Below are 23,108 nucleotides of genomic sequence, written 5' to 3'. Positions count from 1 at the left end.
AATGTGAGGCAAAAATCTGGCATAGCCTGATCGGCTCTGCTACATAGCAGCGATAATCAGATCGCACCTAAGTAGCTGAATTACAAGCTTGCTATGAGCGCCGACCACAGGGTGGCGCTCACAGCAAGCCGGCATCAACAACCATAGAGGTCTCAAAGAGACCTCATGTTGTCATGCCGACGGATCGCTGCCCCTTGATCACATGATGGGGTCGGCGATGCTTGCAATTCTGGTCCGATGGCCGGAAGCGGTAGTTAAATGCCGCTGTCAGCGTTTGACAGCAGCATTTAGCTACTTAATAGCAGCGGGTGGATCGCGATTCGACCTGCCGCTATTGCGCACACATGTCAGCTGTACAAAACAGCTGACATGTCGCAACTTTGATGTGGGCTCCGCACCGGAGCCCACATCAAAGGGGGACACAAGACATGCACAGTACTAGTACGGTGCATGTCCTGAAGGGGTATTAAAGGTGGTCTTCCATTCGTCCCCTTCATGTATATGAATAAGATTATAGGCCCCACGCAAGTCCAACTTTGTGAATATCCTAGCACCCCGCAGCCTATCAAAGAGCTCAGAGGTTAAAGGCAGCAGATATTTGTCTTGAATACTGATTGCATTCAATCCCCTTTATTCAATGCAGTCACGTAATTATCCATTCTTCTTTTGAACAAAGAAGAAACCTGCTCGAGCAGGAGACACTGACTTCCTGATAAACCCCCTGGCCAAATTCTCTTTGATATACTCAGACATAGCTTCTGTCTCTGGGAGAGACAAAGGGTAAACATGCCCACGAGGAGGCTCTGCCCCTGAAATGAGCTCTATAGGGCAATCATAGGGGCGACAAAGACATTGTCTCTCACATGAACTACCCCATCCCTGTATGCTCCCTGTTGCCCAATCGTTACGGGGTGAATGATGGCGCAACCAAGGAATGTCCAGAAGTACCTCAACCATAGACATGCTGAGAGTAAGAAGTATAGTCTGATGAGTAATCTGAGTAGGAAGGACAGACCCATTAACCACACGGATGGTGACTGGCTTTGGCAGCATCGCTAAGGGACTTGCGTGCCATTGGGCGAAGGTGTAAGACAAAAAATTATCCTCAGCCCCGGAATTCATGCAGGCCACTGTAGAGAGAGTAGTCAACCCATATGACAGGGAAGCCTTAAAGGTTAACTTGATAGACAATTCTACTGTGTCAAGAGAGCTTTGTCCAATAGCCACTAGATGCGGTCATCTCTGACGCATGTGACATTTATTGGAGTAATGGCCTGCCACAGATCAAGCAGATTGGTTGTGGATGTAGGGAATGGGAGTTAAATTCCGCCAAAAAAACTTCCTTAGGCTCCACATGATCGCTCATCAGAGGTGGAGATTCTAGTGGATTTCAAAAGTTTGGTGCTAAGCGAATCCTATGTCAACAGTAGGCTCGCTCTTCACTCAGCGTGTTGAAGATCGATGCAAGTGGACACAGATATTAAGTCATCCAGAGTAGTAGGAATCTACCTATTGGCCAAAGCATCCTTTACATGGTCAGCAAGAACCTTCCAAAAAATGGGGATCAGGACCATATCTGACCACTCCAACTCGGAAGCTAAAGCCCTGAATTGGATGGCAAACTGACTGACCATGGAAGAGCCCTGGTTTCAGCGATTTTGTGTAGCTGTTGGTTAGCACATGTAGTTCCCTCAGGAGTTCAGCTAAAACACTTGCGTAATCATCTTATCACTAAATATGAATGATTAACCCCCCTCATCACTTAATGTGCCGGATATTTTTCCTAGGTTTATATTACTGAAGCAAACAACCTCAGTGCTACATATCTCCCCTCTAGAACTTTGTAACAGATGCTAAAGATATAAAGAGATGTGTTACTTGTTGCTCCAATACTAATTATGAATGTCACATACTGGGCAAAAACGCACTCAGCCATTCAAGTCTATGAGTCCATGAAAAATATTGGGCCATATTCTTATGACATGTGAGTACAGTCCAATTTTCATTGATAGAATGCATGGAGAGAAAAAAAATTACTCCACCTCTTGAATATCAGATCATGCTCTGATCACCCTCAGCTAAAACTCTGATCAGAGTCTGATCATAGTTTGATTTAACATAATCAGACCAATTTTCTCGGATAAGGGAAAAACAGTAATGTGACCCTTAATTTAATTTTGAGGCTATTTGCCTCAGTGAAAGTAATGAAAGCAATCTCAGAATTTTTTAAAAATGTAATGGAAACCCTCATAAATAAAATATAGAGGTATCCAAAGTATCAAAGATCCAGTCATTCCATGCCAAGTGAGACAACTTTTCTTTAAGGAACAAGATTTGAAACAAACTCCACATCATGCTCTTCCAATCGGACACTGAATGGGGTGGAAAAATCATACTGTACCTCTGCAAGCTTACACAAGCTTCAAATAGTACCTTTTCAGCTTCCCAAGATTCTCCTAAACCGTTATTTAACCCTTAATCCCATATGACGTACTATCCCGTCAAGGTGACCTGGTACTTAATTCCGAGTGACGGGATAGTACGTCATATGCGATCGGCCGTGCTCACGGGGGGAGTGCGGCCAGGTGTCAGCTGACTATCGCAGCTGACATCCGGCACTATGTGCCGGCACATTAACATGATCGCAGTGTTCTGGGGGCATAGGGAAGCATCGCGCAGGGAGGGGGCTCCCTGCAGGCTTCCCTGAGATGATCGTTACAAGGTGATGTGATAACCTTGTACCGAGCGTCTCCTCCCTGCAGGCCCCAGATCCAAAATGGCCATGGGGCTACTTCCAGGTCCTGCAGGGACTACTTCCGGGTCCTGAGCAGGCGCAGGTAACCAAGCAGCAGGGCACGCCAGATTGCTGATCTGACACAGTGCTCTGCAAAGTGTCAGATCAGCGATCTGTCACTATACAGTGATGTCCCCCCTGGGACAAAGTAAAAAAGTAAAAAAAAAAAATTTTTAGATGTGTAAAAAAAAATTTAAAAAAATTCCTAAATAAAGAAAAAAATATATATATTGTTCCCATAAATACATTTCTTTATCTAAATAAAAAAAACAATAAAAGTACACATATTTAGTATCGCCTCGTCCGTAACGACCCGACCCATAAAACTGTCCCACTAGTTATCCCCTTCAGTGAACACCGTAAAAAAAAAAATACGAGGCAAAAAACAACGCTTTATTATCATACTGCCGAACAAAAAGTGGAATAAAACGTGATCAAAAAGACGGATATAAATAAACCATGGTACCGATGAAAACGTCATCTTGTCCCGCAAAAAACAAGCTGCCATACAGCATCATCAGCAAAAAAGTAAAAAAGTTACAGTCCTCAGAATAAAGCGATGCAAAAATAATTATTTTTTCTATAAAATAGTTTTTATCATATAAAAAGCGCCAAAACATAAAAAAATGATATAAATGAGGTATCGCTGTAAACGTACTGACCCAAAGAATAAAACTGCTTTATCTATTTTAACAAATGCGGAACGGTATAAAAAACCCCCAAAAGAAATTCATAAATAGCTGGTTTTTGGTCATTCTGCCTCACAAAAATCGGAATAAAAAGCGATCAAAAAATGTCACGTGCCCGAAAATGTTACCAATAAAAACGTCAACTCGGCCCAGCAAAAACAAGACCTCACATGACTCTGTGAACAAAAATATGGAAAAATTCTAGGTCTCAAAATGTGGTAACGCAAAAAATATCTTTTGCAATAAAAAGCGTCTTTTAGTGTGTGACAGCTGCCAATCAGAAAAATCCGCTAGAAAACCCACTAGAAAAGTAAATCAAACCCCCCTTCATCACCCCCTTAGTTAGGGAAACATAAAAAAATTAAAAAATTTATTTATTTCCATTTTCCCATTAGGGTTAGGGCCAGGGTTGGGGCTAGGGTTGGGGTTAGGGTTGGGGCTAAAGTTAGGGTTGGGGCTAAAGTTAGGGTTAGGGTTGGGGCTAAAGTTAGGGTTAGGGTTGGGGCTAAAGTTAGGGTTGGGGCTAAAGTTAGGGTTAGGGTTGGGGCTAAAGTTAGGGTTGGGGCTAAAGTTAGGGTTAGGGTTGGGGCTAAAGTTAGGGTTAGGGTTGGGGCTAAAGTTAGGGTTGGGGCTAAAGTTAGGGTAAGGGTTGGGGCTAAAGTTAGGGTTGGGGCTAAAGTTAGGGTTAGGGTTTGGATTACATTTATGGTTGGGATTAGGGTTAGGGGTGTGTCAGGGTTAGGGGTATGGTTAGGGTTATGGTTGGGATTAGGTTTAGGGGTGTGTTGGGGTTAGGGTTTCAGTTAGAATCGGGGGTTTCCAATGATTAGGCACATCAGGGCTCTCCAAACACGGCATGGCTTCCGATCTCAATTCCAGCCAATTCTGCGTTGAAAAAGTAAAACAGTGGTCCTTCCCTTCTGAGCTCTCCCGTGCGCCCAAACAGGGGTTTACCCCAACATATGGGGTATCAGCATACTCAGGACAAATTGGACAACAACTTTTGGGGTCCAATTTCCCTTGTTACCCTTGGGAAAAAAAAATTTGGGGGGCTAAATAAACATTTTTGTGGGAAAAAAAATTAATTTTTATTTTCACGACTCTGCGTTATAAACTGTAGTGAAAAACTTGGGGGTTCAAAGCTGTCAAAACACATCTAGATAAGTTCCTTAGGGGGTGTAGTTTCCAAAATGGTGTCACTTGTGGGGAGTTTCAACTGTTTAGGTGCATCAGGGGCTCTGCAAATGCAACATGACGCCTGCAGACCAATCCAGCTAAGTCTGCATTCCAAATGGCGCTCCTTCCCTTCCGAGCTCTGCCATGCGCCCAAACGGTGGTTCTTCCCCACATTTGGGGTGTCGTCATACTCAGGACAAATTGGATAACAAGTTTTGGGGTCCAATTTCTCTTTTTACCCTTGGGAAAATACAAAACTGGGGCTAATATATAATTTTTGTGGAAAAAAAAATATTTTTTATTTTCATGGCTCTGTGTTAAAAACTGTAGTGAAACACTTGGGGGTTCAAAGTTCTCACAACACATCTAGATAAGTTACTTGGGGGGTCTAGTTTCCAAAATGGTGTCACTTCTGGGGGGTATCTACTGTTTAGGTGCATCAGGGGCTTTGCAAATGCAACGTGATGCCTGCAGACCAATCCATCTAAGTCTGCATTCCAAATGGCGCTCCTTCCCTTCCGAGCTCTGCCATGCGCCCAAACGGTGGTTCCCCCCACATATGGGGTATCAGCGTACTCAGGACAAATTGGATAACAACTGTTGAGGTCAAATTTCTCCTGTTACATTTGGGAAAATACAAAACTGGGGGCTAAAAAATAATTTTTGTGAAAATTGTTTATTTTTTATTTTCACGGCTCTGCATTATAAACTGTAGTGAAACACTTGGGGGTTCAAAGCTGTCAAACCACAGCTAGATAAGTTCCTTAGGGGGTCTACTTTCCAAAATGGTGTCACTTGTGGGGGTTTCAATGTTTAGGCCCATCAGGGGCTCTCCAAACCTAACATGGTGTCCCATCTCAATTCCAGTCAATTTTGCATTGAAAAGTCAAATGGCGCTCCTTCCCTTCCAAGCTCTCCCATGCGTCCAAACAGTGGTTTACCCCCACATGTAGGGTATCGGCGTACTCAGAACAAATGGCACAACAACTTTTGGGGTCCCATTTCTTCTATTACCCTTGAGAAAATAAAACAAATTGGAGCTGAAGTAATTTTTTTGTGAAAAAAAGTTAAATGTTAATTTTTTTTAATACAGGAAAGAAATATATCTTGGTACCGTGTTAGCCAGTAGATAGAAAAATATTTAACCAAACAAAAGTAAAAGTCAAGAAGCACAGCCTATAATGGAATCCGGTGTGTAATAGGTCCTTAAACACTGGAAAAACTGCCATACTCGGGAGGTGATCGCGTATGAAAACAGGAAGCAACCATGTAGTAAAAAAAGAAAGAACAAAACGCGGCAACACTCACCGAGCCTGTGGTAGGGATCGTCTTTATTACAGCATGTGTACAAGTATCTTCACGGCACGGGGGAGTGAAACGAGGAAAGAGGTGAGCAGGGAAGGGAAGGGATGATACAGACATCCCTGTATCAGAAGCCAATCGACCGTCCAACATACCTTTAATGGGACAGTTTCCATCCAAAACACATAAAAAACTCTATTGTCTACAGCCAAGCCATCAGATACAATCGCATATGTTCCAACCCAATGGATAGGGATAAACACCGTGGTCGCCTCAGAAAGACCTTTGTGAATCAGGGCTAACATCCAAGAACAATTGAAAATCTGATCACAAGAGCCACCAGAATATCAAGGAATCACCTGCTACATTACAAAGCTAAAGAAGAAAATAACTGGGTACCTCTAGTGGTTACCTACAATCCAAATCTGGAGGTGCTATGGGGAGTTGCACATAAATTACAACCTTTACTGCAAAAAGATGCCAGCTTACAATCCATATTTCCAGACCCCCCACTACTGTGTTTTAGGCAGCCCCCAAATCTAAGAAGTATCATTGTCAAGAGCTCCCTGTCCTCTCCAACAGCTGCAGGTACCTTTCCTTGCAACCAGAAAAACTGTAAAACCTGGCCATTTATAATGACCACGGACAAGATAAAGATCCCCAATTCACATCAGGACTACAAGATACCATGTACTTTCAGCTGCATCACTTCTAATGTGGTGTACCTAATTATTTGTACTAAATGTCCAACTGGGGGTCTGTATGTGGGGGAGACAGGGCAGAAACCGAGAACAAGGATGAACTCTCATCGCCATACAATAAGAGAAAAAAGAATGGATATACCTGTGGCAATACATTTCTGTCTCCCAAATCATAACTTTATGGACGTGAAATTACTTGTGCTAAAGGGGAGCTTCAAATCCCAGAGAGACAGAAGAGTCTTTGAATATAAACTGATGACGATCTTTGACACCTTAACTGCAGGAATGAATGTGTCGCACAGATCTATATCTTTTTACATCAACTAAGGAACTTGCCCCTGAGACCATGTAGGGTCATCACAACAGAGACCCTAATCACAGGACAATAAAACAATCCTTATCTAAGAATTGGCCCAATATTTATGGACGTAACTGTTTATCACCCATGGTAATTCTGCTTCATGTCACCTGGCTTATCCATGGTTTTTCCCTTTTTTTTTTCTATACTATGTTGTGCATAAATATGTGATTCTTCAGAATTTGTTTTAGTCTTTGCCTGATGAAGAGACGTATGTAGTCTCGAAAGCTTGCAATTTGTTACCATCTTTTCAGTTAGCCATTAAAAGGTATCAACCACTGAGGACTCTCAATTCTAATTTTTTTTAAAACATTCCAAAAATTCCTGTAAAACACCTGAAGGGTTAATAAACTTCTTGAATGTGGTTTTGAGCACCTTGAGGGGTGCAGGTTTTAGAATGGTGTCATACTTGGTTATTTTCTGTCACATAGACCCCTCAAAATGACTTCAGATGTGATGTGGTCCCTAAAAAATATTGGTGTTGTAAAAATGAGAATTTGTTGGTCAACTTTTAACCCTTATAACTCCCTAACAAAAAAAAATTTTGGTTCCAAAATTGTGCTGATGTAAAGTAGACATGTGGGAAATGTTACTTATTAAATATTTTACATGACATATCTCTGTGATTTAAGGGCATAAAAATTAAAAGTTGGAAAATTGCAAAATTTTCAAAATTTTCGCCAAATTTCCATTTTTTTCACAAATAAACGCAAGTTATATCAAAGAAGTTTTACCACTATCATGAAGTACAATATGTCACGAGAAAACCTTGTCAGAATCGCCAAGATCCGTTGAAGTGTTCCAGAGTTATAACCTTATAAAGGGACAGTGGTCAGAGTTGTAAAAATTGGCCCGGTCATTAACGTGCAAACCATACTTGGGGCTTAAGGGGTTAAAAAATACATCATAGAAGATGTTTTTCAAACATGGCTTACACTGTGTAAAGCTGGCATACACTCAAGATACCCGCTAACTGACAGCCTCTCCTATATTCATGAGCACTCTACTTGGCCAAGAATTTGTTTTCAATGGCCATAGTGGAGAGAGCTGCTGTAGATACCTCTTACAGCAGCTTATTAACCTTTTTTGAGTGCCGGATTTTTGTAATTATTTATATATTGGGACTGGCGACCCTTGTCTGTGCACCATATCTACTTAAGGAGTGACGTGTCAATTTTTTGGACACTGGAGAAAACAACCTCCAGACATTCTCACATGTAAAGCGCCATGGAATAAATGGCGCTATAACAATAAATAATAATAATAATAATAATAACATTAATATTCAGGTCTGGCAAAAATTAAGAGACCACTGCAAAATGTTCAGTTTGTCTGATTTTTCTCTTTATTGGTATATTTTTGAATAAAATGTAATTTTTTCATTTACTCTATAAACTACGGACAAGTCTCCAAATTTCCAAGCAATGAATTTTTTATTTATTTTATAAAAAGGAGAAATGGCCAAAATTAAAAAAGAAAACACAGTGCTTTCAGACTTCAAAAAATGCAAAGGAAACAAGATAATAATCATTTAGAAACAACAATACAAATGTTTTAACTCAGGAAGAGTTCAGAAATCAATATTTTGTGGAAGAATGATGATTTTTAATCACAGCTTTCATGTGTCTTGGCATGCTTTCTACCAGTCTTTCACACTGCTTTTGGTGCAAAAATTTAAGCAGTTCATCTTTGCTTGATGGCAGGGTTTTGATGTAGTGGTCTCTTAATTTTTGCCAGAGCTGTATGTCAAAAGATATCTAACTTGTCCACAAAAACTAGTCCCAAACAGGCTAGCTTAGTTACAGAATCTAAAAAAAATCCCCCAAATACTGCCATACCTCTACCACTTTCTAAATGCAAAAGATTAATACTGCTAATAAAAATACAGATTTCTCAAACATTTACTTATCATACAGCACATTACTTAATTAATATAGCCACATAGCTCAATATCTGAAATGTTAAGGATTGCAATATCTGAACACCATCATTACTAATATCATTAGTAGAGTAGAGCGACTTTTACTTTTTTAGGATCGAGTCGGGTTTCGCGAAACCCGACTTTGTCAAAAGTCAAAAGTCGGGTCGGGTGAAATCGGCCGATTATTGTGAAAAGTCGGAGGCCCACCGAAACACGAAACCCAATGCAAGTCAATGGGGAATCAAAGTCGGCAGTGAGTGGAGGACAGGAAAACACCTACAGTGTCCATTTTAATGCCCAAAACATCAATTCTTATTTCTTAAGCTTGTCAATCTTAACTTACTTTATAATAATAGTTAGGCATTGAAAACAGGGGGTCATTTGGCTAAAGTTGTGGGGGGTAGGGCTGGCTCAAGATTTTCGTGCGCCCAGGAAACGCGGAATACGTCACGGCGGTGGAGCAGGGAGAGGTAAGTATTTCAACTTTGCAAGTGCTGTGATCCTGAGCAAGCGGGGGGGCCCACTCATTGGCACTTGGCACTGGCACTTGGCCCCTCATAGTACGGCGGTATGTTTGACGGCGGGTGGCACCTCCCACTGCCAGAGTCACTTTTGCGTACTATGAGGGGCCCTGTGCCAGTGACGTCGCCAACGAGTATGCCCCCCCTACCTGATGAAAGAACCTGCACTTTCATCTGCACCTTCCTCTTTGTCCCCATGTAAGGTGGTATAGTATGCGGGAAGGGGAGCCTGACTTTCAGCAGGGTCAGATTCTGGCTGCTTAGAGTGCAAGGGGAATGTAGTGGTCTGGGTCAATGAACCAGCAGACTCATCTAGCAGTGGCTGGGCAATAGGCAGGATGAGGAGGAAACACAGATATAGGCCCACAATAAAAAAGTAGGCTAAATGCAGTTCAAAATTGGTAACAGGACTAAACAGGTGGCATAGCTAGGTACAGGGGTGGGCTCCTCTGCTGAGTAGCAGACAGTGGTAGTAGGTGCAAGGTATTAACTGGTCTAAATGGAGGCCAGGGCCCCTGTATATTTTAACTATCATCTATCATTTTAACAAATTTTTATTGGCAGTGTCATTGAAGGATTTAACAGCACAGACTACACAGTGGTGGAACAGGGAGAGGTAGGTATTGCAAGTGGTAGAGCACTGTTCGAGCTGGGGGGGAACACTCTCTCGTGGGCGGCGGTACTGGCACAGGGCCCCTCATATTACGATGGTGTGTCTGATGTTGGTTGTGCATCACCACCGTCAGAGACACTTCATTGTACTATGAGGGACACTGTGCCAGTGCCGTCGCCCAAGAGTGGGCGAATCCACCAGTCCAGGCAAACTGCACTCGCACAGATGCTTATGCCAGGTGGTGACCACGGCCCTGTGGGGGCAGTCAGCCCATTTAGGGAGGTATAAAAATGGCCTATGGTGGACATTCAGCAGCTGCAAATGGCGGAATTGGAGAAGTCAGTAAGAGGAGGCCAAAAGCAAGACATTTTTCAGGCAAGCTACGTGTCAGCAGGAGAAGGTGGGGCAAAATAATTTGAAATCCATGATTTCTTCATTTTAATGAAGGTTAGATCATCAACATTCTCGGTAGCCAGATGTGTCCTTTTTTTGGTCAGTATTGAACCAGCAGCACTGAAGAATCTTTCTGATAGCACACTAGAAGCAGGGCAAGCGAGCTCCTGTAATGCATATTCTGCCAATTCAGGCCAGGTGTCTATTTTAGATGCCCAGTAATCAAAGGGGAATGACCTGTGAGGGAGAACATCAATAAGGGAGAAAAAGTAGTTTGCAACCATACTGGACAAATGCTGTGTCCTGTCACTTTGAATTGATGCAGCAGTACCTGTCGTGTCAGCGGTCATTGTGAAATCACTCCACAACCTGATCATAAAACCCCTCTGTCAAATTCCACTTTGGATTTGTGCACCTCTATGACTTCTGCCATGTTACCCCCTACGGCTCGTGTTAGAACCATCACCGCCGCTGTGTGCTGGGAATGCCTGAACCAAATGGTCTACAAGAGTTGCTTGTTTGGTAGCCAATATTTGCTCAAGGTTCTCATGTGGCATGATATTTTGTAATTTTCCTTTATATCGTGGATCCAGGAGGCAGGACAACCAGTAATCGTCATCGGTCATCATTTTGATAATGCGGGGGTCCCTTTTTAGAATATGCAAGGCATAATCAGCCAAGTGGGCCAATGTTCCAGGTGTCAATTCACTGCTTGTGCTGGGTTGAGTAGCACTTTCTTTCAAATCAACATCACTTGTGTCCCGCAAAAACCCTGTACCTGACCTTGCAGCGCCACCAGTTTCTATTGCCCCCTGTGAAGAATCCTCCTCCCATAAATTTTCATCCCCATCATCCTCCTGCTCCTCCTCTATGTCCGCTACCTCATCCATGACAGTTCCCCGAGCAGACAATGGCTGACTGTCATCAAGGCTCCTCGGCTGCAGAAGCCAGCTCCTTAATGTGCATCAAACTTTGCATCAGCAGATGCATTAGTGGGATGCTCATGCTTATGATGGCGTCATCTGCACTTACCAGCCGTGTGCATTCCTCAATACACTGAAGGACTTGACAGAGGTCTTGGATCTTCGACCACTGCACACCAGACAACTCCATGTCTGCCATCCAACTGCCTGCTTGTGTATGTATATCCTCCCACAAATTAATAACAGCACGCCTCTGTTCACATAGCCTCTGAACCATGTGCAGTGTGGAGTTCCACCTTGTTGCAACGTCGATTATTAGGCAGTGCTGGGGAAGATTCAGCGATCGCTGATGGTTCAGCATACGGCTGGAGTGTACAGGCGACCGGCGGATGTGCGAGCAAAGTCTTTGCACCTTCAGGAGCAGGGCTGGTAACTCCGGATATTTTGTGAGGAAGCACTGCACCACCAGGTTCAAGGTGTGATCCAGGCAAGGTATGTGTTTCTAAGTTCTGAAAGGGCTATGGCAGCCATAAAATTCCTTCCGTTATCACTGACTACTATGCCTGCCTCAAGATGTACACAGCCCAGCCATGACTGAGTTTCTTGTTGCAAGTACTCGGCCAGTACTTCCGCGGTGTGTCTGTTGTCACCCAAACACTTCATTTTTAACACAGCCTGCTGATGCTTACCACTAGCTGTTCGATAATGGGACACCTCGTGTGCAACACTGACAGCTGCGGATGGAGAGGTCATGCGACTGCACTCTGTGGACGAGCTTTCACTTCTGGAGGAGGAGGAGGGGTGGTGAACGCCTACAGCCAACTGTTTCTTAGACCGTGGGCTAGGCAGAACTGTCCCACTATGGCTGTCCCCTGTGGACCCTGCATCCACCACATTAACCCAGTGTGCCGTGATGGACACGTAACATCCCTGGCCATGCTTACTGGTCCATGTATCTGTTGTGAGGTGCACCTTTCTACTGACTAATTGCCTCAGTGCATGGACAATGTGATCTTTGACATGCTGGTGGAGGGCTGGGAAGGCTTTTCTCACAAAGAAGTGTCGACTGGGTAGGTCATAGCGTAGTATTGCGTAGGCCATCAGGGCTTTGAAAGCTTTGCTTTCAACCAACTAGTAGGGCATCATCTCTAACAAGATTAGTCTAGCAATGTGGGCATTCAAACCCTGTGTACACTGATGAGAGGATGAGTACTTTCTTTTCCTAATGAGAGTCTCTTGTAGGATGAGGTGGACTGGAGAGGTGCATATGGTGGAACTAGCGGTGGTAGTGGTGGTGGACATGGCATATTGAGAGAGGGTTGGTGATGGTATTCTCAATGTTAGCCTACATACAGTGTTTCCTACCAATAACCTTGTGATTCCCTGATTGCTTTGGCCTTGCGACGATACCTCCACATTTGCTGCTGGTGGTGTCCTAACCGGTGGGCTTACAGTGAGGGAAGCAATGTAGCGTTGCTGACTACCTTCATTCTGAGCAGGTGCACCAACGGTATGGGACATTTGGTAGTTAGTCCAGGCTTGCAAGTGCATGCTGGTTAAATATCTAAGCATGCACATTGTATTTAAATTTAGAAGATTCTTTCCTCTGCTAAAGGTCTTTGAGCATTTCTCACAGATAACTTTTGACTGATCATTCGGATCTTGGTTAAAAAATTGCCTCACTGCACTCTTCCTACTATGGAATACCTTTTCAGGCATTGCACGCTGTGCTACATTCACTGGATGGCCACGCTGTCCTAAAACTGTTTTTGACAAATGTTTTTGGCCTGATACGGGCCTGCCAGATGACAGCTGTTGCGATGTAGATGGCTGCTGCGGATCATCCTCCTCCTCTTCTGAGCTACTGGCAGCGGCACACTCTTCCCCCAATAGCTGCCAATCTGGGTCAACAACTGAGTAATCTATCACCTCCTCTTCAGTGTCATGTGCACCTTCCTCTGTGTCACCGTGTAAGGTGCTATAGCGTTCGGGACGGGGCACCATAGTCTCATCAGGGTCAGATTCTGGCTCAATACACTGCGAGGGCAATGTAGTGATCTGAGTCAATGGAACAGCATTATAATCTAGCTGTGGCTGTGTATCTGTGCACTCCATGTCCGATTCATCTTGTAATGGGCAGTTAACAATTTCCCGTTCTAACCCAGGCACGGTATGTGTAAAGAGCTCCATGGAGTAACCTGTAGTGTCGCCTGATGCATCCTTCACTTTTGGTTTGGGTGAAGAACACAAGGAAACATCTTGTTCCTGACCGGGAGCATCCACTGACGACTTGCTGCTTTTATATTTGGAACTTTCTGAAGAGGAGGCGAAAGAGCTAGAGGCTGAGTCAGCAAGGAAAGCAAAAACTTTTTCCTGCTGCTCTGGCTTTAAAAGCCATTTTCCTACTCCCAGATAAGGGAGCCTTTGAGGCCTTGTGTAGCCAGACAATGACACTGGCTCAACACCTCCAGCCTTAGGTGCTATTGTGCTTTTGTCACTACCACCAGATGCACCACCACCACCATCAGTACAAGCTTGCAACCACCGCCCACGGCCTCTTCCACCTGACTTCCTAATTTTTTGGAAAATCTAACCAAAATAACAACCGTTATATGGTATAGTAAAACAAGGTAGAAGGTGTATATAAACATGCTGAGATTTTTGTATGAAAAATGTAGTAAAGCTGGGGAATTTAAATTTGAAAAGTATGTCAATGTAAAGAAGAAAAGTGCCACTCACCATTCCATAAGAATTTCCTTTAATGTATCACATTAAAACATGGATATAGAAAAGTTTGTGAAACGCATGTCGGACAATGGCCGCTTTGCACCATTTGTGCTTCAATGGGTCCTGATTACACCTTTTCTCACGGTGCCAGCGGTGATCTCACTGAGGTCACTGCAGTTCAGGGGCCTGGCTCAGAGCAAAGTGAACTGGGATCGCAACCTCAGTGATCTGCAGTAACCTAGATGACATCACTGCTGGTCACTGATACTGTGCTTGCAGTAGCTCAATCTCCTTTGGTTTTCAGTCTGGATGGTTGCATTTTGGCATGTCCAAGTTGAAAACCAAATATCACAGATGTAGACTTCGGCGTGGGACAGTATGTTAGACAGGTGAAGGATGTGATTGTTTTTTATTTTATTTATATTTTTACAGGAGACTAGGACTTCAATGGAATGGTAAGGTAAGAATAACTTATTTTTTTTTAAATAAAAATTTAAAACGGTGTGTATTTTTATTTCAAATAAAGGACTTTATTCAGGCTGTGTGTTTATTTACAATGTGACTATAGGATTAGTAAAGGAGGTGTCTTATACACTCCTCTCCATTACTAACTTGTAGGCTTGATGTCAGCCGCCATAAAACAGCTTTCCTCAACACCACAAAAATGAACCCCATTTGCCACCGCCACAGGGCAAGTGGAAAGAGCCAGGCAAGGCACGAGAACTGGTGCAACCAATAGATGCATCTTTCCTGGTGCGGCCAGCTGAGGGCTGATATTTTAAGTATGGAGGGGGCCAAAAAAATATCTGAATGGGGTGCGGGTTTGGGTACTGTTTTGGTACCCGAACCAAACTTTTTTTAAACTGTTCAGCCGAACCCACAGGACAACAACATCCAGGGGTTTGCCTATCACTACTTGTGTGTTCATTATAAGTTTGCATAAGTCTTATTTTATCTGTTAGCTATATAAATCAAGTACATGTGATCATAGAGTAACAATCTTTTATGAATTACTAAAGATGATCACATTGATTTGGTGCAAATTGAATTTGAGCAGAATTCAACAAAAAAATGTCAGGCTCTGTTGATTTCAAACAGTTTCACTGCCATACTACACATTGCAGAATATTGCACAAAAAGCTAATTTAACCTCAGTCATGACTGTTACCTGAAATAATGCAGCCAATCAGGAGGACCTATCATAGCATGTATTAAAGCCTAAGCAGGGAATGCAGCAGATATTCTTTATGATTTAGGATTGTGAGATGTCACAGCTCACAGGTCAGCAATAGAGACAAGTATAGAAAGTCCCAAAACTTATGTTGAATAGCTGTATAAGTAAAAAAAGATAAGAATATTAGTCTGAGAATAATATAGATATTATTGATTGATCAGTAATATGATTGATATGTAATCTGACATTGTGGGAGACGCAGCATTGTGACTGGTGGTAGTAATCTTACAGCAGATCAGCGCCGCCGGTGTTTCATGCAGATGACAGTGTGGGAAACACCCGATGTTTGAGGTGCCAAACCCGAACAGTAACACAGATGTTTTGGAGAAGTCCGTGTTCGGGGTCGGTGCCTGAACAGTAGGTGTTTGATAATGCGCCCGAACTTTACTGTTCGTTTTCACCCATCTCAAGGCACAAGTAAAAATTACAGCCATTTGGCTTTTATATATAATTCTGTAAGACTAACATATACATTTTATTAGCATTTAAATAAACAATTATTACTAACCAGTCTAAAAGCTTTATGGTATATTTCTTTTATATAATATGGTGTACTTGATGTATTGCAGTAACTCACTTTGTTCATTGTTCGTATTTTTTGAACTGAAACTGAAAATGAGACAGATCACTTACAGTATATTAATATTTTTAAGCTGGAAAAATAAGAGGTCTTTGGCTAAGTAAAGACCGGTAACTTCCCTATGACTATTCAGTGACAAATAAATCCAGGCAGGAAATTGGAGGAAGTAACAAGGGAATAATAATCACATACATAGAAAAATTAAACAAAGGGTCTTTTCATGCCGCATCAGTACAAATATTCTACATAATAATATAAATAAACCCACATAGATAGATGCAGCATTAATTTTATATTTTTCATCTCCACTTTGCAGCTCCGTATGCCTCTGAACATTATTACTGATGGAAAGATATCAATATAGAAGTTTCCAGTTTCTCATTATTTCCTTTTTAGTCTAATAAGAACAAAGAGAAATGACTTTATTTTGTCTTTCTAATGACAAATGAAACATCTAGTAATACATCAAATTAATAAATGTGCTTTGTTTATTCATTTTATACACCAGCCTAGTACATCTTTTGGTAATATATTTTGCAAAAATTGTATAAAAATGAAACAAACACACACAATACATACACATACGTATGCACACACGCACTTAAATAGTGCCAGAATTTTATTTACCTGAATTTTTGCTGTATATTAATTATCCTCCAATTTCGGGCAAGTAATTCAAATAATTTTACATTTTTGACTCATTTTTCTTCTACCTAGTATTTTTGAGGGGGAGATGTTTTTTTTAACAAAGTTTGAGACATGACAAAATGACCCGGAGCAAGCAAAAAGAATGTTTAAAAGGATGCTGGCACATGAAAAAATTATCCTGCAGATATCTGGTTACTCTGCAGGTTAATAGCATTCTAAACCTTCCTGGTGTCTGCACTTTGATCCCTTTGATCCCTTTGATTTTATTTCTCCCAATAGCAATTAGGTTTCAGTCACAGGGTGGTGCCGGTGTGGGTTCAGTCACCGCCCTGTGTATATTGATCAGTGAGTGTAATCGCACCCTCGGCACTGAATGACAGCAGTTCAGCATTAGAGTTAGCTGTATGTCTGTGCTGGGGCCACAGTTATAGCCGTCACTCTTTATACAAAGAGCATTGACTGAACCCACACCGGCGCCACCCCTATGACTGAGCATCAGCCACTGCCATTAGGAATAAAGTTCATTTCCTCCCAACAGTGGTTCTCTAAGCACGAGAAACGGGCCAGTACCGGGAAGGTTCAGAATGCTATTACCATGCAGATTAACCCCCATATCTTTATGTTAATAGCGTTTTTCATGTGTCTGGTTCCCTTTAATACTAGAAGTCCCAGAAATTTCGAGCTCCAAATGTTCCAAAGGTAGAAATGTTAATGACCCCTCTCTGGGACTTATGGTGTTAAGTTTTCAGTGTCCACATAACCAGTGATTTCTGAACAGAAGTTCTGTTTTCTTATGGACATGAATTGATTCATTTTATTTAAAATAATGAAAAGGTGGAACGGTGCTACCCATATAAACAACTTCTAATTTGTGTGGGAAAAATAACTACAGTAAATAATAAGAGTGTTGGATGAAGCTTGTGAAAATGTGCATCATGAGAACTCACAGACTTTGCAAATGTATGCCTTGGTTAGTTTTGAGCTTTTGGGTTTAGAGTCTCAATGCTGCTACAACATTAACTACACCTTTGTTTTCTACAAAGATGTTATGAGAAAGAAACACTTATTCTAAACATTATTCCAGAATAAAAAAGCCCAACAATTAATTTCTGTAAGATATCAAAGCAAAGAACTTTCCTGTTCTTATACTTTCAAGTAGTGTTGGTGCAAATCACTTTTCATGTTCTGGTCCTATTGACACATAAGCATTTCTGCTGGACAAGAACTATAAAAACCTTACTTCACAGCATCCACAAGTCTTCTTTAAGTTTGCTAGCCCGGTGTCACATCATCACTGCAGAGTGACGCAAATATGATGTTGCACCTAATCAAAGGAAGATCCGCAGATGCCATCAGGCAAAAGGCAGTTTTTATAGGCCTCCTGTCCAGTGATGATCAAAGATAATTTACTTTACAATTTGGCAATCAACAACTCTGCAAAATATCTGCTGTTCTCTTGTTACCTAAGCTTTATTAGGACACATCTCTAATCAGGGACTGCAGGCGATCTGGATATGTAGTATAATGCAGGAGTCAAACTACCATAGAATACGGCTGAGTGCTATGTGAGAAAACATTGCATAGCACTCGGACCAGTGTTAATTTATGGAGCAGCTGACAACAGTGTTTTTTTCTCTGGTGTATTTGACGTGCATGTCAAATTGCAGCATGCTGCGATTATACACGTGACTTGCCTGAGACTTGCCAATGCAAGTCAATGGGTGCAAGAAAAACTCGGACGCCACATGGACCATCCAAATATCGTGCGACAAATACACACATATTTTCCTGAGGGTAGGAAATTGCATCAGCCATAAACAGGAAGCTTGGCATGCAGATTGTCCTGGTCACCTATAAAAAGTCAGGAACACGCCTACATGGTTACCAGCAAAATGGCCAGACAAATCAACTGGGGAAATGCTGATTGTTCTGGTGCAAGAGAGGCCTGAAAAGTGGGACCAACGCGACGCTAACTATGCCAACCGCAATACAAAGGAGGCAGCTTGGAGAAGCATATGCTACCAGCTGTTCCCCAATTATGATGAAAGTACACGTGAGTTACAGCAGGACATTAGTAAGTAAAAAAAAATACTTTGTTCAACAAGATGTTATTTGGAATAACTGGCATGTTTGTCCAAACACACCTGGCAAGTTTACACTGTAACTTATCATTACAGGAGTCCAATCGAGATGGGGATGAACGTGGATGTAACAGTAATCCTACCCCACTCCTGGATAACTCACCACAGGCTGCAGCCACCCCACACAGAGGCGAGCACAAGAAGGATTTTCCCACCTCCGGTAACAGGCACAAAGTAGTGATTGGTATTTTGTACTATCTACGGCGCACTGTTAATGATGATGGTGAAGAGGCATATGGTCGGAGTCTTGCACACTATATGCACAAAATTCCCCGCAAGGTGAGGCTGCCTGCTAGAGGTGCCGTACAAATTGTGATGCACCGAACCTAACAATCCAAGTCTGGTTTTCAACTTCCTTGAAAGGTAGCAGATATCTGCCGACAACCACCTACACATGCCTGGAAGCCATGATGACCAGCCAATAGCACTCCCAGAACCACCTCAACCACGGATCCCATCATCTCATCCACATCAAACCCCATACCAACACCATCAACCACATGCACACTTCTCAAATCCAGCTGCACATGCCCAATATGGCCACTTGAACATACCCACTGTAGGAAAGTGGTCTCAACATGGGTATATTCAACATAGCCATTCTGGGAGTTTTAGCCAAAATTTCAAACATGAATCCACATGAGTTTGGATACCATTACCCAAGTGGTTAATACCATTTACTACAACAGGGCCCTCCTTTGTGTTGGAATGCAGCCTCATCCACCTCTCAGGGGCCCAATCAGGAAACCTAAATCAACAAACAAGTAAGTCTGTACTACGTCATCACCTCCACCTTCCTACCAGATTTTGCAAAAAAATGTGTCTTTTAATGGCTAATGTGTTTGTTTGTTCGTTTGTTTGTTTGTTTGTTTCTTTCAGGTTTCCATGGAATATTATCCTAAGTTGCCATATGATTTGAATATATTTTTTTTAAAATACACTTGTAAAAAATAAATCTGTTATTTAAATGTGTGATTTTGGTTGTGACCAATATATAGTCGAGACTTATGATATACAGGGTGTATTTCAACACATAAATTGTCTTCACACACTTTGCTCAATGACAGTGTTTTAATGAAAAGAATTGAACAAAGGTTATTATAACATAGACACAGAATATACTTGCCATGGAGTATATCCCTCTGGCACTCCACCAATCATCATGCACTGAATAGCTGACAATTAACACTAGGACTACTGGTATAGTCATTTTGACTACTTACTTGTAGTAGTTCTAGTCAGGGTTCATGAGTCCAGTAGTCCTGGTGTTAAAGATTCGGCGCCGGTGGTCAAGGCCTCTAAGTGGAAATGGCTTAATTACATTGCAGCTCAATTGAAATGCCTCATCAGTAACCATAACATAAGGAATCGCTTCCAAACATGAACCCAATAGAACACATGGGGGTGGGATGTCCAAATCATTATTTCGCGTCTGCTGTCCCATTATGGAAGTATTGAAGACTCCGGAGTCTCCAGTTCTTCCATAGACCCCAATATCCACAATTATAAACCTACAATTAGCCAAGTAGAGCCAAACACACACAGCACAAAAGCCGGTGTTTCCCAAGCTGTGTGACAGCATGGGAAACAGCGGCATAGCACTTCTGATCGTCCCCTCCGGTCAGAGAGCCTTTATTAAAATGCTGTCAGAAGTCAGCGTGAGCCTGCAGCTGTGATTGGAGATAAAAAACTTACCTCGGGTTTGGTGTCAGCTGTTGGGACTACAGCTTCCATCAACTGACACTTGCTGCCGCTATTAACAATGAGGGCAGGAGCAGCGGATGGGAGCATTCATCAGCCCCTCCTGTGCTGTAAGTAAATAATTAAAAAAAAAAAGCAGAGCGGACCTGAACCCCATTCACTTGAATGGGAGGGGCTGACAATACAGTGTTTGACACGCTGTCATATGCATGACAGCGCAGCAAACACCACTTCTGATCAGCTGCCGCTAATAACAGTGAGGCAGGAGCGGCGGATGAGAGTATTTGTATTGTCAGGTGACATTAAACCCAAGGGTTAATAATGGAGAGGCGTCTATAAGACACCTATCCATAACTAACCATTACTAATTATAGGGAGACCCCATGTCATTTTTGGGGGGGTCCCCCATTTTAATAGCCAGTAAAGGATAATTATACAGCTGTGAGCTGATAATAATAGCCTGAGAAGCTCTGTGGGTATTATCCCATTCCCAGGCTATAAATATTGGCCCTCAGCCGTAGGCTTTCCCTCTGCTAGTTAAAAATTATGCAGGAGCCCACACTATTTTTTTCAGAACAATAATCTTTTATTAATTAAATACATGTACAGTAAGCTGCACACACACTGTACTACTTGTATTGGTCACTGACATCCATATATCTACCTTTTCTTTTTGTATTAACCGTGTGCAATCAATCTCTTCTATCCTGTCGGCTCCTGCTGGGATTTTACACTACCACAGCAGCTGAATTACCAGCTTTTCTTCTATCTATCAATGTACTGTCATATAAATACATATATATGTGTGCATCACTGACATATATATATATAATATATACAGTATATATATATATATGTGTGTACTCTATGTGTATATATCTATTCTATCTTTTTTATTCTAACCTGTCACGCTGTGATTTCACTGAACGCCGCACATGAATTGCCGGCTTTTATTCTATCTTTTAGCGGATGTTACCGACTTTTTCCGATTTTAAGAAAAATGCTTGTGTTACCGATCAAGAATCTGAATGCACCATATTTGTGCCGAATTTATGTTTGCGATCGATTTTCCGAACATATTCGCTCTCTAATACTAGGCAGTTGGGGGACTGGCATGTTTGCTCAAAGCTCCAGGCTATCTGCAGCCAGTCTTCTTGTTTGGGCTCCTGCAGAACAAAATTATGAAAGGGGCCCAAATTTCGGTACAAATGGAATGTACAATGCCTGAGATGGTCGATTTCCCATTCAGAAACTCCAGATGAAATGGTGAGACAGGTGGATAGAAAGAAAAAATTAGCAATAAACAAACACAAATTCACAAAAAAGAACTTCTCCACTCCAGTTTAGTCCATCATAAAAGTACGTAACATAGCAAACTAAGCCCTGGATCAATGAACGACAACACTGTTACATGCTAAGGAACAGTTTATTTTGTCAAACATCAGGGAGTGATAATGACAAAATGTGGTTAAGTAATTGAAGTCAAGATGTCGTAAACATTCATACAACATTTATGAAAAAGGTATGGCTGGAGAGGGTATTTTAAAATGATAATTACATTTAATATACCACAAATAAAGGATGAATACATACCGTAATGTAAGTAAAAGGTGCTCTTCTGCTGAAATACATTTGCACATCTTTGTGTCCTTGAAGCTTAGGCCAGATCGCCCTGCCTCCAAAAGAAGGTCAAATGTAGAGAGGCCCATCCAACAATACTGATAAAGCTTATAAAGGTGGCTGCATAGAGAACCATACAGTCGGAGGAAATGTCTATAGTCAGCTGTCGCCTCAAAAGCGGATGTACCCACGTTCGTCTCTGCCTCCTTGGATAAACAATCACTGGGTAGGACTCCCCAAAATGTTGAGACAAGACCCAATGTAGAAGAACCCACTCAGTTGTGTTTAAGGTTAGGCTCTCACACATGTTTGTCACAAACCAGCAAAAACAAGATTCCTGCAGGGACTCGATTTGAAAGATTAGAGGAGGTAACTTCTAGTGAAGCCAATATATAGGCTCCTTAATTAGGTTTTGATTATTTCCCGACCATTGAGCCAATTTAAGGTTGTTGAACTGTATAGAACAGGGAAGGGATGCAAAAAGATATCCAAGGAATTGAAGGTGCCAGTCAGCAGCATTCAAACTGTGATTAGCAAATGGAAAATCAGGGGCTCTGTAAAAACAAAACAACTGTCAGGCAGACCAGCCAAAATATCGTCCACAACTGCCAAGAAAAATGTTCGGGATGCAAAGAAAAAACCATGCTGCACAGGGGGAATCTCGATCCGTGTCTTCTGCGGTCTCCCATTCAGTATCGGCCGCAGTGGGCTCTGCTCAGCGGAGACGTCGCTCCCAGCATCTCGCTGGGGCTGATTCGGTGCATAGGGTCACTACTGCCTTTTCTGGCTTTCCTATGGTACCCTGCACTGATCTGCGGTGAGCGAGCCTCTCTGGGACTAAGTCCTTGTTTACTCACACTGAGCATGCCCAGGGCAGGGTCTCCCATTGGAGGTCGAGGGCCACATGTTCGGTCACATGCTCAGGTGCTGCAGTACATTCCATTGGTCCTTCTGGAAGGTCCTGAAAGGGGAAAACATGCTCAGGTACTGCAGCACTTTCCATTGGTCCTTCTGGAAGGTCCTGAAAGGGCAAAAACTTCAGTAGCAGCTTCCTGTGCTGCAACTA

This window comes from Ranitomeya imitator, chromosome 6, assembly GCF_032444005.1.
Source record: "Ranitomeya imitator isolate aRanImi1 chromosome 6, aRanImi1.pri, whole genome shotgun sequence".
NCBI lineage: Eukaryota > Metazoa > Chordata > Amphibia > Anura > Dendrobatidae > Ranitomeya > Ranitomeya imitator.
The sequence above is the reverse complement of the archived record's forward strand: the minus strand, read 5'-3'. Positions refer to the sequence as shown.